Raw genomic sequence first — 19,908 nt, forward strand, 5'->3', positions numbered from 1 at the left:
ACCAAACCCAAACAAGGAGCACAGCAAACTTGAGAGAAGTTTTTTTTTTTTTTTTTTTTTTTTTCCCCTCCTTTCCCCCCCCCCATCATTGTGTCGCTCCTAATCGGAGGAGACAGGGAGAGAGTTAAAATGCAGGAACCAATCGCTTCGATGGTGATGTAATGCTGGAACTGCAGGGTTGTTAAGTAATGTGAGAGGAAGGGGGTCAGGGTTGCAAAGCATTTACCTGCTGTCAAGGGGGTTTAAGTTTATTATCAATTGCAGTGACTGTAACTGGCTTCAGACTGCACTCTCTAATTATTCACAGACTCCCCTTTTTTATCTTTTATTATTAAAAGTAAAACTATATTACGGTATTTTTAAAAATGTGATATTATCACAGCTGCAAATTATTTTCCAGCAGGGTTTTTTGATATTTTTTAAATGGTTTGAAACTGGGTGTCTCTTTCACAAAAATCCCAGAGAAAGCAGAAAGAAGAGAGAAAGGCAAAGAGAAAAAGGGGTGGTTCTCCGAGCGTAGCTGGCGAATTTGAAACTGCATGAAGAGAGCAGTTCAGTCTCTGCCTAACAGTGTGAGTAAAAGTTCCCACTGCCGGGGGTTCACTGTAGAAAATACAACATGAAAGGAGGCGATTTGTAGAGCTCATCCCGAGGAGCCCCAGCTCTAACACTTGTCAGCAGCCTTCTGCTCGTTAGCTCACCCCGGGCTCACAGCTTGTTTGATGGGCTGCTTTCTCACCATGTCCGGGACCGCTGAGGTCCCGATCCCGTATGGCAGATCAGGATGTAATGAGGCTGCCCTCCAGAAGTACCTGGGAGTTGGGACATATGCACACAGGGGTTTCCTTTGTAGGACAGAGCACGGTGCTTGTCTTATTAAATCTTTCTGTCTCCCTACAGACTTTTAAGCCTCCTTTTCCACATTTCTAACAGCCTCTGGGTTTGGGGGAGGGAAAAAGTTGCCTCCTCTCCAAGCTCACTGTGAGTACATTAGCATTAGAGTGGGCAATGTGGAGTGTAACACTGAGACCCCTCTCGGATGGTGCTTGTGTTTAGATGTGGGATGAATGGGAGATGCCAGGTGGCTGTTGTTGTCCTCAGGACACCCATTCTGTCTGAATCAGGTTTCTGTGTCAAGAGCTGTCTGCTTATAAGATTCTGGTCTCGGAAGTGCCCCCTTCAGGGAATTTCTGTCACAGAGCAAAGTGCAGTATTGGTGTCCACTGGATCAGCAGAGGACCAAAGACTTGCTTGAGTAACTAAAGATAGTCTTAATCGTGCTCCTGAGGGTTTGGTGATTTTTTTTTTATTATTATTTTTATTTTTATTTTTATTTTTTAAAAACTGTGTTGGTCCTAGAGTAAGCAAAGTATCCTAAAGTGTTGTTCTGCTGGGATCACAAAACCTCACCATCTCAGTCTGACCAGGACAAGAGCCCCTGCCCAGCCCCTGCCCTCCCTTCCCTCTGCAAACCACCTTGTGTCTAGCTGTTAGCGCCCTGCACATTACTCACAGGTTTTCCTAAATGCCCTGATTTCCAGGCTCCTCAGTCAACTGCTCAAGCACAAACAATTGCTCATCTGCCAAACTTTTATCATTCGAGAGCCGAACGTAAGGCCGCACCCGGCTCTGGCCCACGTTTCAGTGCAGATATACCATATGGGTTAGATTGCGCAGTGCTCTGCTGAGGATGTGTGGGTTGTGGAGGGAGCTGCGTTGCTGCAGGAGTTCCCGTAGGATTTCTGACTCATATTTTCTCCTAGAAATGTTAGGAAGTGCAGCTCCATGAACCATCAGAGTAAAGCAGTGTAGATTCTTCCCTTTGCCTGCTTTCCGATGGTGAGGTGGACTGGTCTTCACTCTTTCCCTTCCTGCCTTTTCTGGTGGGAGACTTTGTGCAGGAAAAGCCTGTCAGTGTTTTCCTAGGGTAGGTCGGGCAAAAGATGACAGGCCTTGTCATGCTCCGTCTCTGGATACACAGAAATACATCTTTTCTACTTCTCTTATCAAGATGCGCACAAAATATGCTGTGCAACATGGCCTGTGGGCATCAGGTTGCATTTCACAGGGGATCTGAGACTACCTTGTCTGGTTCTCATGGTATTCATGTTTCACCTGGCTGGGAGGGCAGCAGAGGAGAACATCTGGGTGCTTCAGACAGTTTGGACTGACTGATGACCCTGCCTTGAGCTCATGACCTTCACAAAGCAGCTACATTTTCTCCACCTGTCTGATTCGCGCTTTGTGAAGTTAGGTAGAGGGTGTAAAGAGTTAAGTCCTTCTTCCCTTCCAAAAGCGCATTGCATCTCTAACTTACAATTCACTTCTGCTACTTAACTGATTTCAACACAGTACCGAAGAAAGAACAGATTTAAAGACTTCTTTCAAAAAGTTGCAGTTGCAAATGCTGTATGCATACATATGCATGTGTGTATATATATATATATATATATATATAAATTCTCCTGTGTCTATTAAAGCAACAAAGCATAGAATTAATGAGGTATAACTGTCCTGAAGAGAACCAGGCAGCTCTGACAGGTGTTTTTGAAATGCACATTCATCTTGGAGAAATATATATATATAAATATATACACAGTTGTTGCCTGTTTCATATTCTTCTATATACGCTTTCATATATGCTAGCTGCCTGTCTTGCACCACCTTTGAGCCAAGATGTAGGTACGCCTGTGGACTTACAGTGCTGTGTTCAGAGGTCAACAGCTCTGACTGTTGGCCTCGACGTGTTTGAAGCTAGGCCTTGTGGCAAGAGGATTTTCTTATTGAAGGATGATATCTTCAGGGACCTAATTTTTAAACAGTAGCCAAGAGAAATGTTAACAGCACTCAGTAAATGAGCATCAGAAGATATATCCAGAAGCACATGTAACCTGTCAAACAAACCAGAGGCCAAATGCACCAATGTCTGTAAGCGATGTTTGCACTGGAGGCTGACCACGCGTGGTCAGCCTCTGAAGAAAGGCATTTTGCTCAAAGCAGGGCCCGGCTGGAAAAGTCCCAGTAAACTTTCCCCACCATGATCCCAAGTAACATTTCCGCCTGCGTCGTTTAATGTGTGCATTGGCAGACTATCCTCTCTATAAGCTGTGTGATTTTAAGCAGTAATTTGGTGCTCCTTAGCTGGTCTCTGCATGCACAAAGGAATTGACTCTGTAGTTGCTGTACAAAAGCATGAGGTAAAAGTTAGAGGATGTATTTAGTTCACTGACTGTGATTCCTCTGTCCCTGTGCTCTTCAATTTTCCTGGCTGTGCAGTGGGACTATTTCCCTTAAATAGTTTAGGAAGGCTTAGCTGATATTTGTGAAGCAGTGAAATTTTCAAACACAGGGTACTGAAGAAAACATGTCACCATCAAAGGTATTGCTGGGCGTTTTCACTGTATATCATACGTGTTCAACAGGAATCATAAGGAGTGGCGGACAGCCTTCCCCTGGTGCAGTCCAGTCATAAGGTCTGTGTGCTTTATATGCTGCCTTGCTTGGAGTTGAGTTAGGTGTGCCACCCCCTTGCCCCACAGTGGGCCTTCTTCCAAGCTTTGTGCCTCCAAAGGGAATTTCATGCAGCTGCCAGCTCTGGTTTAAAAACGTGCACCAGGACCTGCTCTTTGCCAGGTGTGGTGGTGTGGTGAGTGTTTAGGTCAGAGCAGGACATTTTCTGGGGAGAGGTAGTGGCCCTGGCAGTGCTGGCCTCATGGCATGAAGACCGAGCTGTCCTGTGCTCCGCTGAGGGTGCTGGGGCAGGAACGGGCCTGGCCTGCCCTTCCCTGTCTCTCTCTGTTCTCCTTCCCACCCGTCCTTTGTTCGTCCTGCACATGCCCGGGCCACGTTCAGCCCAAACTGTTGAGATCAGCTTTGCTGAAAATTACACTTCAGATCAAAATGTGAGTTAGGTTCCTCCAGTATGAAGTGAATGCTGGGTCTTTCTCTGCAGCTATAGATAAAGCAGATATGAAGGTAATTACATCTCATTCCTATCTGACTCTCTTATTTGCCATAATCTCTTTTAATCCCTTTGATACTCATCATAATAATGTTAATCTTAATGAACTCATTTGGTATTAATGCGGATGTGATTTGTAAGTTCAGAGCAGGCTTGCCATCCTTGTTTAGTGTTCATTAATATCCACTTAACTGTGTTTATGCTCTCTTTCTCCTGCAAATGGACTTGTGTATCTTTGTCTTCCACCTAGCTGATGTGGCAATTCCCTTAGTGGAACTCTGTTTCCACACTCACGTTTTTGTTTCCTTTCTATTTCTCTTCCTATTTGTACAATCCCAAAGAAAGGAGCTGTTGGAAACACTGCATCCATCTGCTAATGACTTTCTGTACCCCTTTGCTTACTCAGTTCTTCCACTTGCAACACAAAATTGAAGGAATCCTTATCCTCTTGGTTCTTATTCATGTGGCATTCCTTCTCAGATTGCCTCAGAGATATTACCTTACTATAGCCTTCATTTTATTGTCTCAGAGGGTGAACAAGGAGGAGACACAACCCCTACTCTTGGCAAAGAGACAAATTATTTGTTGCTTACTACCTTTTTCTCCCCAAGTGCTCTGTTTATGGGTGGGGTGCCTTGCCCAAACGGTTTCCGATGTGACCAGCCAATTCTAGTGAGGGAGGACGACGTTTGGATTTTGAGCCTGATCCAAAGTTTATTGCAGTGAATGGGAGTGCTGCTTTGACAGGCTGTGGATTAAGTCTTTAAAACTATACTTTTTTCACTCCTTTGAGCACCCACCTACTTTTCAATGTCTCTAGCTTTACCCTGCTGAAAAACTGCCTTTTCTGCCACAGTGATCCCAGGGACTGATTAATCTTGGATCCTTTTTAAGGGGTGACTTCTTCCTTATGTGGGTGTTCAAGTGTTTTTTAAATGTGGTGTGGAATTTCTGTGTTATGGTGCTTGCTGTCTTGTACCTCCGCTTCCTTCATACACATTTTTATGGCCTCAATAGTCAAATAGCATTAATTGCTTTTCAGCTCCAGTGACACACATTTTGCTCTTTAGGGCTTTTGGATTCTGAAACAGCCAGGAAAGTATCATTTACTTAACAGAACATTGTGTATTCCATGCCTGCCTCCATTCTGTATTTAATGTCCTGATATTTCCTTGTAGCATGAGGTTTCTATGTTAAAATGATTAACTCTACTGGAAACATCTAAATTCCAATTTATCAGAAGATTTCTGCATGATATAATAAAACCAGCCATTGACTTGGTAAACTTACTAGTCAAGCGTGAGAATTGTAGTCTCTCAGATCAACACAAGCTGTATGTGTGTGGTGGTCTTTATTTTAGCATATTATCCTTCATTCAAGGGCATCACAGGATCGTTTTAAAATTGCAGCCATTACTCAAACATTAAGTCAAACATATTAAAGCACTTTATTAGTAAGAATACAAGATGTGCTCATATAAATAACAAGGTGGAGGGTTTTATTACAGGTATCTACAGCTCTTGAGCTGCAACATGACCATAAAGAATACAGACCAATTTGGTTCACAGGGGCACTGCTTTCTACAGATCAATAAATCTTTGCCCACTAGCAGTAGCAAAATAATAATAATAAAAGTTCATTACATTTTCTCTAAATGTCAACTAATTATCATAAGGCCTGTCAAAAATAATACTGGTAGAATATTTTACCACACTGGAAAAGCCTATCAGCACCAGTAATTTTATATGTCAGTTTTAACATGAGGTAGTTTTTTCCAAACTAAGTCTTATAAACCAGAACAGAAAAAACTTACTGGACCAGATCCTCTCTTGACCTCAGTTTGAGCGCACTCAGTATCATATTTAAAAAAAAAAAAAAAGTTCCAGTACTCTTTTCTTTGTTGTCATTCAGTTTCCAGATCTAAGTGAACTTTCTTTCACTGCAGCTTAGGACGTGAACCATATTTCTCTTGTAATGTCACTGCAGGATTTCTCATTTCTCTGAAAGCTATTTAGTTTTCTGGCATAGTTTTTATAGGCGAGTTTCTTTTTTAAATTCACATCAAAATAAGATTGACTGAAAAATCAAAATAGAGGACTAAATTAAGGTTCAGTTTACAGATTGACTGAACAAACAGATTCCTTGCCACTGGAATCCTGTGTTGACAGATATCTCCTGTGGCCATTTGTATGAAACAGTCATGTGTTGCACAAAGCACAGATTAGTACAGAAATCTCTGTGTATGTGGATCTGTGTATATGCATATATAAACACACACTCACACAACTGTATTTGAGGATGGAAAGTAAAATTGATTTCTGTTATTCCTAAGCAATCCTATTAGAAACAATTTATCACATGAATAAGATTCCGAGTTGAGTGCCTTAATGCAGTGATATACGTATATTCTTTTTGAAATTGAAACTGTATTAACACCCTTCAACTCTACCTTCCACTTTAAGTTTATGCAGAATGAGAAATCAGGTCTTAGGCAAATATTTAAGCAGCTAAAGGGGGGGCTTCTTTTTTTTTTTTTTTTTTTTTTTTTTTAATCAGTAAGTGTTTTGTTTGGGTTTTACTTGTTAATTTTGTGTAGAATGAAACTTCCTCAATTCAGAGCAAAATCTGATACATCTACTGCAAATCAGTAGATGTTGTAACATATTGAATGAACAAAGAGATTATGCAGCAAATTCTCTTTTAGTAATTAATTTTTTCATTTTCTAGTTCAGTTTACTATCTTGACAAGACTTTGTAGTGCCCTATGAAAGTACTGCAGAATACTTAAGGAAAGATTCAGAACCTTACCAGCACCAGTTATAAAATTATAATTAGAAAATAAATTAATATTAGGGGGGGGGGGAGGGAAGAGTTGGAAAAGCATGGATTAATAAAGATCTATTTAGAAAAGTGAAATGTGGTTGATTGAAATGTTTCCATTTAAGTTCAACATTGTTTAAATTTGGGCTTTTGACAAATAACAATTGTTTCAGGGGAAAATTTTCTCTCTTTGCTAATAGGGAATTGTTATTGCTGAAAAAAATATATATTTCGCTTTAAAAAGATCTTGAAAAAAAGTACCGTTCAGATTCTCACTTGCTGTACACTGAAAGAAGATTAAGCTTTGTACATTTTATTTTCTGCTTGGTTGCCAAGGTCTCTTCTAAATATTTCTATTACTTCTGATTTATTTATTTATTTTTTAATTATAATTATTTTTTCATGTCTCTATGGGTAAATGCCCGGGAAGTGTGAAGAGTAACAATGATAAAATAAGCAATACTATTCTGTCAGTTGCATGTGTTACATTCTAGAGTTTTAAACTTCAATCTCAAACTGTTCACCTTGTGCCCGGGGACAAGCTCCTGACTGATAGCACAGCCAGCAACAGCACTATCTAGTGTCTCCTTTTCTCCCCTTAAATGACAGTTCTTTATCTCAGGGAGACTTGACTTAAGGAAACAATGCTCTGATAAGGGGACTTTTTTTGAGTGAAAATCTGATTGAGTTGAGTTTGCTGCTTCCCCACACAGCTCCATGCGCATGGGTGCTGGATATCAGCGACACATCTGCATTGGCATGTGTCTCTCGTGCACAGTAATTTTCAAATAGGACAAACATTAGATATAATAATTAACTGATTGGCTCAGGGTCCGATATTTAAGTTGGCCCAAGCAATCCCCAGAGGATTAGGAAGATCTCAGTTGTGGTGAGAATAAAAACACTGCACCCAGCCAAAATCTTGTTAGTTTGAAATGAAGTCTGCTTTGACAGTTGAATAGCTCCAAGCAGGTCGGTACCCCCAAATGGTGCACATGCCCCTGAGTGAGCCTGCAAGGGCTTGTGGCACTGCAGCAGAGGTAGGCTGGAGAGTTGTGTGGAGGACAGATGATGTTACTGACATCTTCCCTAGGCTGAAGGAAGAGAGCATTGGGAGATCATTGCTTAGCATGGGGAAGAGACAGATAAAGCAGGATCTAAGTGCAACCTTCAGCTACTTACAGAGTAGGTACAGAAGGGACAGGGTCTTCCTGACCTTGCAGCATAAACACAAAAGATAACAGACACAAGTCTTAGCAAGAGTAGTTCCCATAGGACCTAGGAAAGGAAAGGCACCCACGAGAGGATTGTGGCAAAGCACAGCAGCAGGCTGCAGAGAGCTGGTGCAATCTCCATGGCTGAAGGTTTTCAAAATTTGACTAGAGAAGGCTCCAGGCAATCTGCTGCAATATTGCAGTTAGCTCTGCTTTGAGCAGAAGATTGGACAAGGAGATGTTCAGAGATTCCTTTTGACTGTAACCGTTCTCTGATCCTGTGCTAGGCAGAGATGGCAGAACCGATTATCTGTACGGGGTGGGGAAATGGGAAGGATTTTGGTGTGAAATTAGGAAATAAAAGCAAATGGTGAGACAGGAAAATAATCCTGCTTGTGCTTGCTTGTGTCCACCTTTTTTTGAGAATTTCAGAGTATATGCACCCAACAGGAGTGCTGTAACTGTGGACGTGGCATATCTTTCCAGTTTGCAAATGGAAATTGTTCTTTATTTCACTAGGCATCTGTATTTTCTGTTTATAGTCAAGATTTGCAAAAACAAAATCTAAAATACTATCAGAAAAAAAAAAATCTTTAAGGTACTTTCAAACCAATCAGCTGTTTAAAGTACCTTTATTATATTTTATTTTTTCTCACAAAAATAGGGCACCTAAAACACAGCAAACGAAACTCCGGGCCCTTGTGGTATTTTTCAGCATGTTTTGCAAAACGAAGAGACAAGGATAATTTTTCAACCTTTTGAGCTTTGTCCATGTCTATGTGGGGGATGCATTTGCTAAAATCACTGTAAGCTCAAAGGTATGTTTTACAGGAACTTAGCTAGCAAAAGCTGTTCCCACTTTAAAAATAATGGCACATTAGTGCCTTTTTGCAGTGAACTCCCTGTATACCTTATCCTCTGTTCATATTTATCCATTAACTAATGACTATCCAATATGCTGTCACTAATACCACAGTAAAATCATGTCTTGCCCTCCTGAACGCTCCGTTACTTTATTATTGCAAAATTAATTATTTATTATGGAATATAATGTAAAGACTGAGGAACAGTCACTGGACATGAGTGTTTGCTGACAAGCCTGTGCAGTCATGCTGCCTCAACCTCCTATTAATCTTGAGCTAAAAGGCTTAGAGAAAGATATTGTTCATATTTATGAAAATCCAAAATGTGCAGCCCTACAGCATGCAGCCTGGCTCCCAGTACACCTCTGTCCAATGTTTTACTTCCAGGCATTCACCTTGTTTGCATCCTTTTTTTTCCTGTGATTGGGGCAAGCTTTGCTCTTTTAAAGTAAATGTCAAAGATGGTTTTGTACCGCTGTCGGAGTGAGGCTGTCGGACCGAGAGCAAATTGGTCAGTCTGGATGTGTGGTTAAAAACTTCCTGGCTGGAGGAGCTAATCGCTGCGGAAAGCAAAACAGAAAGTCCCATACTTTCCTTTAGAATATACTATTTCCCCTATTCACTGAAAATTAAATTCCTGCTCAGTTAATTTATTGAGGAACCTACTCAGTCTTTAAGTAAGATAGTTTTGAAAATATCACATTAGATACGTTTTGATTAATGCATAAGTATTGATGTTCGTGTTTTTCACTAGCTGTTTGAATCATTTAGAAAAATCTGGGGGAGAAGACAACAAAAAAACAGAATATTAGCTTGTTTTTTGTAGAACAGGAAATGGAGGAGAATTGATTTAAGTGTTCTTTTGTGTCTTGGGTGTGCTTGTGGCAGGTGAACTGTAATGGTAGTTAGCTCTCTGTCAATAATGAAGTTGTTAACTTAGTGATGGAAATTAAAAATTATAATTTAGTTTAAATCAAAATGACTTAATTTTGTATTTACTTTTTTTTTTTTTTCAAATAAAATAGAGGAAAAATAATTCAGCTTAACAAAAACATTAACTGTATGAAATGATTTAGAGAATTTTCAAAATTTCCTTCACTTCAAAATGGAACATTGAGAAACGTTTTAAACCCTTGATTTTCCGAATATAAATTCCTCTCCATGTATAAGATTTACTAAGTAGTATTTTTGTAGTGAATTTAATGATTTTGGTTATTCTGAAAGTGCTGTATTTCGCAAATTTTGCATTTGACAGAGAAAAAGAAAAATCCTACTATATCTTTTGAGCTTTGCTTTGTAAATCACATTTTTACAATGCAAGTGAATTCATAATGATAGAGTATGTTTCATTTGCACGTACTCTACAGATAACTGATGTCTCTGTTCTAATATAACTTTGAGTTGACACCAGCAGCCTGTAGAAAATCTTTTTGTTATTTCTAACGCAAGCACAGCACCATACATGCTAGCAAAAGTAAGGAGGTTAGTGCAGAAAAGGCTTTGCAAATTATTTTTTTCCATCAGATCTTTGTCCTCATCCAGTGTGGGGCTGTAGAGCCAGCAATGCTATACTGTGCTGTACTTTGTCGTCTTTTCTGTCGGTAGGACTGAGTTACGATGGTTGAAGAAATGTTGCAAGGTTTGTAAGATTCAAGAATATTAAAGGAGGGCATGTAAATTCATGTAGCTAACTGCTTGCGGGATTGGAGACTAGATGTCCACAGAAGATGACTGAAAAAACTTGTTTTCTTGCCAGTGACAGGTTAAAAATAACTCTCTGCTTTAAGCTGACGGTAATCATGCAGGACCTCTGGGAAAGAGCTTCTTTTTGCTGCAGCAGAAACCTTGTGCATAGTGACCTAAAGAGTTAAATCTTCTGTTTGGTGCCAGTATTCCCTGGAGTTTTGGTGACTTATGATTTTGTCTGTCTGAGTTTTTGATGATTTGAAATACCAAAGGGAGTTGGAAGTGGTTTCATTGAAACATAGTCTGAAGGACTGGTGGTCAGTAGGGCAGGTATGACTGGATGCCCAAAACGTTCATCACATTTGAAAATCATGTTTCTGTTCTGGTGGGAAAATTCTCAATTATTTTTTCTTCTATTTTTCATCAGGGAAGGGTCAGCAGTTAATAAAAAAGCCCATAAAACCCAATTTTAAGGTTGCATTCTTTAAGTCATAAAATGAAGGTCCTTATGGGTGAGAGAGATGAAATGTATTAAATATCAAACACAGCATTCAGGGTGGATTTTTTTTAATGGACATTTTCCTTGGAAAAGAACACAACTGAAAAATATGTAACCCTAAGTCTAAGAGGAAATCTGTCAAAACTTGTCAAATTTGTAGTGGTTTTCTTGTTTCATGAGTAGCATGTTTCTGGCTGTGATACACTTTGAATTGCTATCATTTTTTTCCAGTAATGTGGTGTTCTCATGTGGTTATTTCTCCTTGCACCGATCCTTGATATGTTGCTTAAAAAAAAAAAAAAAAAAAAAAAAAAAAAAAAAAAAAAAAGAAGTTTGAGTAGTTGAACCATATGTTTATATCATAGCCCCTAATGTCAAAATTTTAATTGATTTTCCCATATTCGGGGTTAGGAGGGGGCTGTATCATGTTCCACGACGTCATAAAAACAAAAATATCTAAAATATGTTTCAAATAAAATGAGGGGGGAGAAGAAAAAATGCTTAACTTAGAAAAGATGTGGGATTCATTAACAAAGGAAAATACTGGCCACGGACCAACGGCAAGCCAAATGTTTTGCCAGCAGTTTGCAGTTCACAGTCATCATTGCATGTCACTCTGCCTCCTGCACCAGCCCCTCCAACCATATATGCCTTCCTTTTAAAGAGAAACCTGTCTGGTTTGAGTTGAATAAATTAATTTGGGTTTACTTAGTTTAAAAACAAAAATATAGAGGGTCCAATTTTATTTCATTATGCCCGTGGGTAAAGCAGTCCAAGGTAATTACAACCACAGTACTGGTTGCTCTATCTTAATTAAAGAGGGTTTTTTTTGCACATAGGTTTTTGCACAACATAATAAAATAGTTAGTGGTCTGGCTAGCCTCAGTGTCACAAGAGCGTACTCACTTGAGAAATTGTCCAGCTTTTCTAAAAGCTGAGGCCCTTCCATGCAAGAGGAAGCGTGGAGCTGCTCAGCAGAGTACAGGTAGTTTTCAGTCCTTCCTATTTAATGTAAGGGCACAATCATAAATCATGCAGTGAACTACGTTTCATATACTCTCTTGCACTAAGTAGCCTGCTTGTCAGCAGCAATGAATGTAGGCTTCAGTGAGTCTTTAAGCAATTGTGTACTCTAGGAATGTGCAACATTGGTTACACACCTGTGACCAAACCTCTAATTTCTGTAAACTTTTCTAGTAATGTTTTGGGTTGCTTGGGATTTTTTTTTTTGTCTCCTTTGCAAATAAATATGATTTATTGCTTAGTGAATCCATTTACAGAAAAGGCATCAAAGACTTTTAAATAATGCACTTGGGATGATGATTAAAAAAAAATAAAACACAACTCAAATCCCAACAAGCATGTCTAAGATGCCCTGTTATTAGAAAAGTCAAAGGAGGCATGTTTGCTAGTTGAATAAATCAAATAGTGTTGTAAAAACACTGTCTCAGGGATGATTAAGGGTAAGTGATTTTCATTACTACATTAAGTTCTTGTTTCTGTTGTGGTGCTTTTTATATCACATCAAGCTTTGCTATTTACTTACACTGCTTTAAAAAACTCCAACGTCTCAATTACTTAAATCATGACCCAGTGCATTGATTCTGGAAGATGGCAACATAAGCTAGCTTTATTTAATGGTCATGAATCTGATTGACTTGTTCTTTCTTTGGATGCTCTAGCTTATGCAGTTGGTAAAACTGATTTAGTTCTATTTTGTAAATAGCAGTGGACCATATTCTTGGGTTGCTCAAGTCAGTAGGATTCCATTGCCTCCAACAAGTTCCCTCTCCTCGCCTGGTGCTGATGCTGTCATACAAGTTGCATGACTTTCCCTTTTCCTGGATGCACATACTCATTGTTTACTTGACAGCCCTGTCTGACTTGACTGAGTGTAACTCCAGCTAGATAGTTAGAGCCACTGGTTGTCCTTGACCCAGGTCACAATTGTACTACCTTGCTCATTTGCAAGGGCAAGGTTAACAAATATGTCTGAACCTTGCAGGAAGGGTCCCAAGGTTGTAATAACAAACATCCAAAGGGGCATAGATTTTATGCTCAGTGACCAGGCAGTGGATTTTGTTTCTTTCTGTTGGGCGATCTGAATTCTCCCATGGAGAGGCAGACTAGTTTAGCTTCAGCTGCTTAAAATGACAGTTTCACCTGAGCTTGCATTTATGGAGGAGAAAGTGCCAGCAGGCTGTGCGTTGTACCCTGTGCCAGGACTCCAGCCAGGGGGAGGGCAGCCCTCGGCCATGTCTGGGCTGCTCAGAAGCAATGCTAGCAGTGGCTGCCCACAGGACGAAGGGAGCTGGAACACAAGATGCTTGACAAAGCTGAAGTCTCTCCCAGCCTCCCTAGGCATGGCCCAGGTCCTTGGCATCACAGGGTGCATAGGGCTAGGAGTATGATTATAGATGTCTGGGCTTTCTAGAGGTCTTCAAACCTAGAATTAAGCATGTGTAAATGGGAAGAATTAGCCTAGAGGTGAACCAGAGGAACTTCCACCCCCATCACATAAGTTGAGAACATGAAAAAACTGATTTACTTCCCACTCTGTGAGGTGCTACTGAAGCAACAATATTCAAGTATCCTTCTAGGGTGCAGCTGCCAAAGAAGTGTTTCACAATGAACACAGAGGGGCATCCCTGTGGCAGCCTCAGCTGAGGTGCTAATGATTTCATAACCTGCTCTTTTATTATGCAAGCTATAAAACCTGCTGAGACTGTTCAGCACGGTGGTTCCTGCTGCCAGGGCAGTAGTCAGGGCGCAATGGTGGATCGATAACGGGTTTCCATGTGGAACAGATCTGTACTGGATGTTTTACATACGTGGCTTTGAAAATACAAGAAAACAGCCACTTTCTATTTCCATTTGCATTAGAGACTTCTCATGAATATCTGAAATAGACATTTATTGTGACCATAACCCTACCACAAATTAAAATCAGACCTTGAGTCCCCTGTGAAAAAGAAGCTCATTATAATGTATGGAGATGTCAGAAATGATACTAAATGACACTTAACTCTAAACCCCAAACACTATGCTTATCCATGGCTTAGGGTTAAATTTACAGTGGAAATAAGACCGGGAGCTAAGCAAAGTTACAGGGGTGTTGGGGGGTGGGGGGTGTCCCGATAGATGTACAGCCACAAGTTAAAGAACAAACAGCTGGTTGTATGTGTCTGCCAAATGCAAAGTGTCTTGCATATATATACTGCTGCATTTTCTTCTCTTAAGACATAGATTACCTTTGTTGCATATCCCACACAATCTGGGCCAGATTTATACGATGTGTGATGTTGTTGATTCAGACGGTTGATTTGTTGCTATAGAGAGAGAGATAAAGACAGATTTCTGTGTTGGTCTAAAAGATACACATCTGAATTATTATGCTTAAACTCTACATTTCTCATCAAATTTTATGTGGGAGACATTCTAAGGACTTGTTATCTGCTAGGCTGATATCAGGGCTAAGTCGGGTGTTTAAAAAATAGGGAGAGACCAGGGGAAAAAAAATACAAACCAAACCAAAACATGCAGACCTGAAATCTGACTTTGCCACTATTCTTTGCACTCATCATATTTGCCTTTCCTATTAAAAAAAAAAAAAAAAAGGAGAGAGAGAGAACAACAAAAAATGCACAGTGGAGCAAGTAAGCCATGGCTTCCGACACCTGGACGTCAGCCATGCTCACTGCTGTGCAAATTCCTGCTGCTCTCTGAGCTGAGATCATATTGTTGGAGATGGCAAGTGTATAGAGCACAGATCTGTATCTTTCTTCCATTGCTAAATATTAACAGTAAAAAATAAATGCAAGTGATGCAACAGGCTTTGACCAGACCTATTTATGTGACTGCTGAGATATTTTAACCAAATCAGTCAAAAGTCTGGTTCCCTGAGGGCCAAACCAAATAGATTTGATATTACTATAAACTGAGTGGAGCAGCCACTTTGTTGTTTAGGTAAAGTTGACAGTTTTCACACATTTACCTGCATTGTATCAGCATGTCTTGGGCTGTGTGTGTGACCAACACTTTGCTTATTTTTAGGAGACCTATAGAGAATGGCATGACTTTTCCTTCCTGTTCTACCCCTGCTGGTTCTTTCTCTTCCTAAGCTAACAAATAATCCTTTTCCCCTGCCCTTCCAACAACTCTGAGCAAACAGGTTTTTTGTTTTATTTTGTTAAAACAAACAAACAAACAAAAAAAACTACTAATGTTTCTTGAATGTCAACATGTTCTGAGTTTGTCAGGCCATCAGGACAAACAAATTACATTGTCAGAGGACTTCCACTGACAACTCCAGGGTACCAATTCCCACAGTTTAACTCTGGAAACTCTTAATGCAAATGCTGCAGTTGATCTCAGTGATTACGGTGGCACTTCACTGGAAAGCAGCACTTGAGTTTGGTTTCACAGCATTGGCCAGCCAGCTACACTTGTGTTCCTGGAAGGGTTTGATCTTTTTAAAGCATTGTGTACAAAGGTAGTTCCTCCTTGCCTTGCAATGCTGAATTATGATGCTGAAAACTGTGAGATGAACTACAGAAATGTGCAAAATCTTAAGGTTATCCAGTATACTCAGAGTTTCAAATTCATCTAATTCAGTGTTTGACTTACCATTGATGTATTTACTTCCCTAGTATAGGAGTTTTTTTATCTAAAGCACTGTTTCGGCGGTAGTCCTCAACAGGAAAAGTGAGGGAAAAAAGAAACAGTGCAAACCCAAACTCTTCATGGACTTAGTGAATATTCACTGTTCATGTTAAAAACACATGAAATAAAAAATCAGGAAGGACACTTCCCCCAACAAAACAGTGCATTCATACTTCAGGCTCTTGGAAGTTGACAGGATGACCTAAACTTGTTGTATGATTGACTGTTGACCATTAAGCCCTTTACTTTAAACTCATGCAATATACGTTATCTTAGTCTTCCACACAACATTCTCTTTTGGGAGACTGTTTCTTCTTATCATCAAGTTTTCCTCGAGACGACAACAACAACAACAACAAAGACTGCAAAACACCAAACCATACAAATTGGAAAGCGAAGATATAAAATGAACTTCCATTTGCTCATTTGTTTTTCTTAATGCGATGTAATGTAGTGTAGTGGTTAACGTGTAAGTCAACACTGTAGGGTATAATTTAGGAAGATATCTTCATAGGTGTCATACAATTTTATGGTTCTGACTATTCTAAATGACTGCAACAGCAGCACTTCAACAAATGAACTTCAACAGCAAGATCATCACGCCCAAAGGAATATCTGCCATAATGGGATCAACTTCTCCTTGTCTTTCTCTACTGTATGGGCTGTACAAACCAAAGAAGGCGGCAAAGAATAGTGGAAAGATGGACTGCAGGCCAGCATGTTTGCTTCAGTAACAGTATCAATAAGAGCAGAGAGGGTAGAATTTGGCCAGTATGTTCAGGAGAAACACCGTGTGTATTGTGGTGATCCTCCTGCTTCACTTCATAAACTAATCACCACCAGAGGTCAGGAGAAATTACTTAGTAGTAGTACACAGATGTAAGTCAAGGTGTAAGGTGGGGATTTCTGTTTTCTGCTGAAGCATAAAGCATTGATCACTGTCAAAGCTTGTTTCACAACTAGATGTAATGCATGTTATATGCTGTGTGTTTATGGAGTGTGCGTGCATGTGTGTATATGAGTGAGATTCCCAGTTGGTTTAAATCCATTGTCTTTGGCAAAGCTACATTTTACACCATTGAGAATTGGCTCTATTGCTGTTGATGGATTCATGCTTTTCTTATTGTTTTCTCAAATTATTTTGTTAACTGGGTTGCAATTTGTGAGCTGTCTTTATTTTCAGGTCTTTATTTTCTCAGTGATATTTTGCTCATAAACAAGCATATTTTGAAGGTCAACAGGTAGACTAAAACACAAAGCTCTTTAGGAGAAACATTTTGAACATTCTAACTGAAAAGAAAAAAAGGTTGAAATGATTCTGAATCTCTTATTTTCATTCTAAAAAACTAGTCAAGAGAAACAGTAAATTCCATATAAATATACAAAAGAGGCATCATATGTTTGTCTTTTCTTATTTATCCCATTTTCAATCACTTTTATTTAAAATAATTCATAATAGTAACTATCCTGTCTGCTTTAAGCTGGAGATTAGAAAAAAAAATGTGCTCGCTATCTGACATTATGGACCATTTAGAATTGCTGCTTTTTATTACAAGTATTGGCTGGTTTGTACGCATATTTTTAAAACTAAGATTTAAGATTTACATGTTATCTGGAACTTGATCTATAGCTTGAAAGGCTACTGTAGCCACAATAAGAATGAAAATAACCCTGAACTGTTGAAAATTCAACTCTGAGCACCCAAAGTGGTAATGACTGCAATAGTAGTTTTGTCGATATTTATAAATCAATGCAAACCAGAAACTGGATGTTTTAATTTACTACAGTTTCAGTGTAACTGATACCCTCAAGTTTGGAGCTTTAAGCTTTGTGAAGTGCAATGTTATTGCAGGGCATGCATCCAATTTTTAAAACATTATATAGATTGGAGACAGATGAGCTTTTCAGAATTATTTTAGGCTTATTTTGATTGAATGCCTGAGATGCAGTTTCCAGTGGAAATTAATTGCATTGATGTGAAAACAAATGAACTCCAACCTCAAAATTAGCTGCAGGTTCATGCTTAAACCAGTGCTTAAAAGGGAAGGAGAGGGCTCAGATAGTGACTGGAAATCACAATGGCAACATACATTTTGTTACAAGAATAAAAAAACTTTCTTCTATGCCTGCTCTCTGTTGCTGTCTCAGTGTGCATACATGCAGAAGGAGAGAAATTTCTCCATGAATTTGTGGTTGCGTGTGTGGACAACAGGTTCAGCGTGCTAGCACTTCTCCCCCTTGCACACACTGGAAACCAGGGCCCATCTTTGCTGGCCTCTGGTATCATCTGAGTGTGGGTGAAATCCACATCAGCCCCTACCTGGAGAGCTTCTGTCATTGTTATCGGGCATTTCTGGAGCATGCAGTTCAGTAATATATGCTGCTCTGGGAGACTACTACTACATAGCAGCTAATGGGATTTCTAGCCTTTAGTGAAGTTTCCCTGAGCTATGTAAAAAATGCAGCAGATGAGTTTTGGATTCCTGCTTGCTCAAATGATGCTCTCAGTCTGTGCCAACACTGATTGGCATGCAGGCTGAGAAGGCAGTATGTCCTCTTTGGATAATGAGAGCGCTCAGTGTTGGCTTGGAGCTGATCTCCACTGAAGTACAGCTGAAGCAGCTCTCAACAGCTTTGTTCCTTCTGCCTTAAGGCTCACCTCTCTCCTGTGCTTCTCATCATATGTACTAATACAGCTGGAGGTTGGGAATTTTAGCATGTTTAATAGATGAAGCATGTCCAAAGGTTCCTTCTAGGATGTGGCATATATTCATTTTGATATTTATGAAAGTTTGAAAGGAATCAGTGGAGCGGGTTGGGGGTGTGAAGAAGGTCACTGAAGATATAGAACTACTTGGCAGCAGCACAATATTTTTACACCTGGAAGTGACTTGCTAAACAGATAATTGAGAGTCCCCCATCACGTACGTACGTCTCTCCCTTCTTGACGACTGCCACCCCCTGAAACAACCTACAGCATACTCTGAATGAGTATGGGGCTGTGACAGCGGTGGGCTACTCACAACTGCTTTCAGCACAACTCTGTGCTGTAGTGAAATCTTGACAATCCAGGAGCATGTGCTAGTGACTGAAGTGTTGGGGAAGCCATGAGTATTAGAAAGGGCAGAGTGAGCTGTTTCTGTGATATTCTTGTTAAAGCATGGGGTTAATGACTGGATTTTGGTCATTCATCTTGGGCTTTTCAAAGCTCCTCATTTTCTATTTTGCCTGTTTGGTATTTTGATTAAGAACTCAAGAATGTGTTTTCTTAAATAATGCCTTCTTAAAAATGTCTAACAGATATGTTAATTTTGTACTATTTTTAGTGTTATGAATTTAAATATCATTTCATAAGTATGCACCTTCTTGTTTTTCCTCACTAGTTACTGTGGGCAAACTACAGTTCCATATTGCATACAGCACAGTTGTGTCTTGTCAGTTTAAAAACAGACTGAGTCTGCCAGTGGCAGATTGCTGGCACATTTTTCTCTCACAGACACTGTTTTCATTAGTTAGGCTTTTTCTGGCAACATAGTGGCCAGGGAGATCCTACAGGTCCTTCAATAGCATTATGACTATGTGTGCTACCAGTTTTATTGCCGCATGGTCTTCAGACCCAGCAAAGTTTAGAGCCCCTACCTTTGGCTTTGTACAAGTTCTAGACTGACAAAAATAAATGAGAAGCTGAAGGGATAAACTTTTATTCAGTTTCATGGATATGTAGCTAAAAAATTGTAAAGATCTACAGAATCACAGAGTGTTTGAGGTTGGAAAGGACTCCTGGAGGTCCTCTGGCCCAACTTCTCTGCTCAAGCAGGGTCACCTAGAGCAGCTTGCCTAGGACTATGTCCAGGCAGCTTTTGATTACCTCCAATATTTGTCCCATTTAAATAAATAAATAAATAAATAAATAAATGCTGGATGCTCCTTTTTGGGTGCCCTAGGTCTTTCTGTTCACTATTCAGGGCAACTCTGTTTCTGTGGGGACTTCATTTAGGTGCCTGAATTGCCCAGGATCAGAAACCTGCCTGAGATTTCAGGCTTGTCACTTGAGCAGCAATCCAGTGTTTTACATTTAGTTCAGGACTTTCTCCAGCCTCCTTGGGCACAACGAACTTTCTGCTCTAACTTTTGCAACACTGGATGTGGGGGCACATGAGGGGATTTTGAGGAAGAGAAAGCCATGAGATATTAAGCCATCCA

The 19,908-nt window shown here is 39.8% G+C and overlaps 1 protein-coding gene across 3 annotated transcripts in view; it reads left to right on the plus strand.

The window, feature by feature from the left end:
• CREB5 (cAMP responsive element binding protein 5) overlaps positions 1–19,908 on the plus strand; it is a 255,618-nt gene that overhangs the window by 159,911 nt on the left and 75,799 nt on the right. The gene's annotated exons all lie outside the window — the stretch shown is intronic.

The sequence above is a fragment of the Aythya ferina genome, assembly GCF_964211825.1.
Source record: "Aythya ferina genome assembly, chromosome: 2".
In the NCBI taxonomy this organism is placed as follows: domain Eukaryota; kingdom Metazoa; phylum Chordata; class Aves; order Anseriformes; family Anatidae; genus Aythya; species Aythya ferina.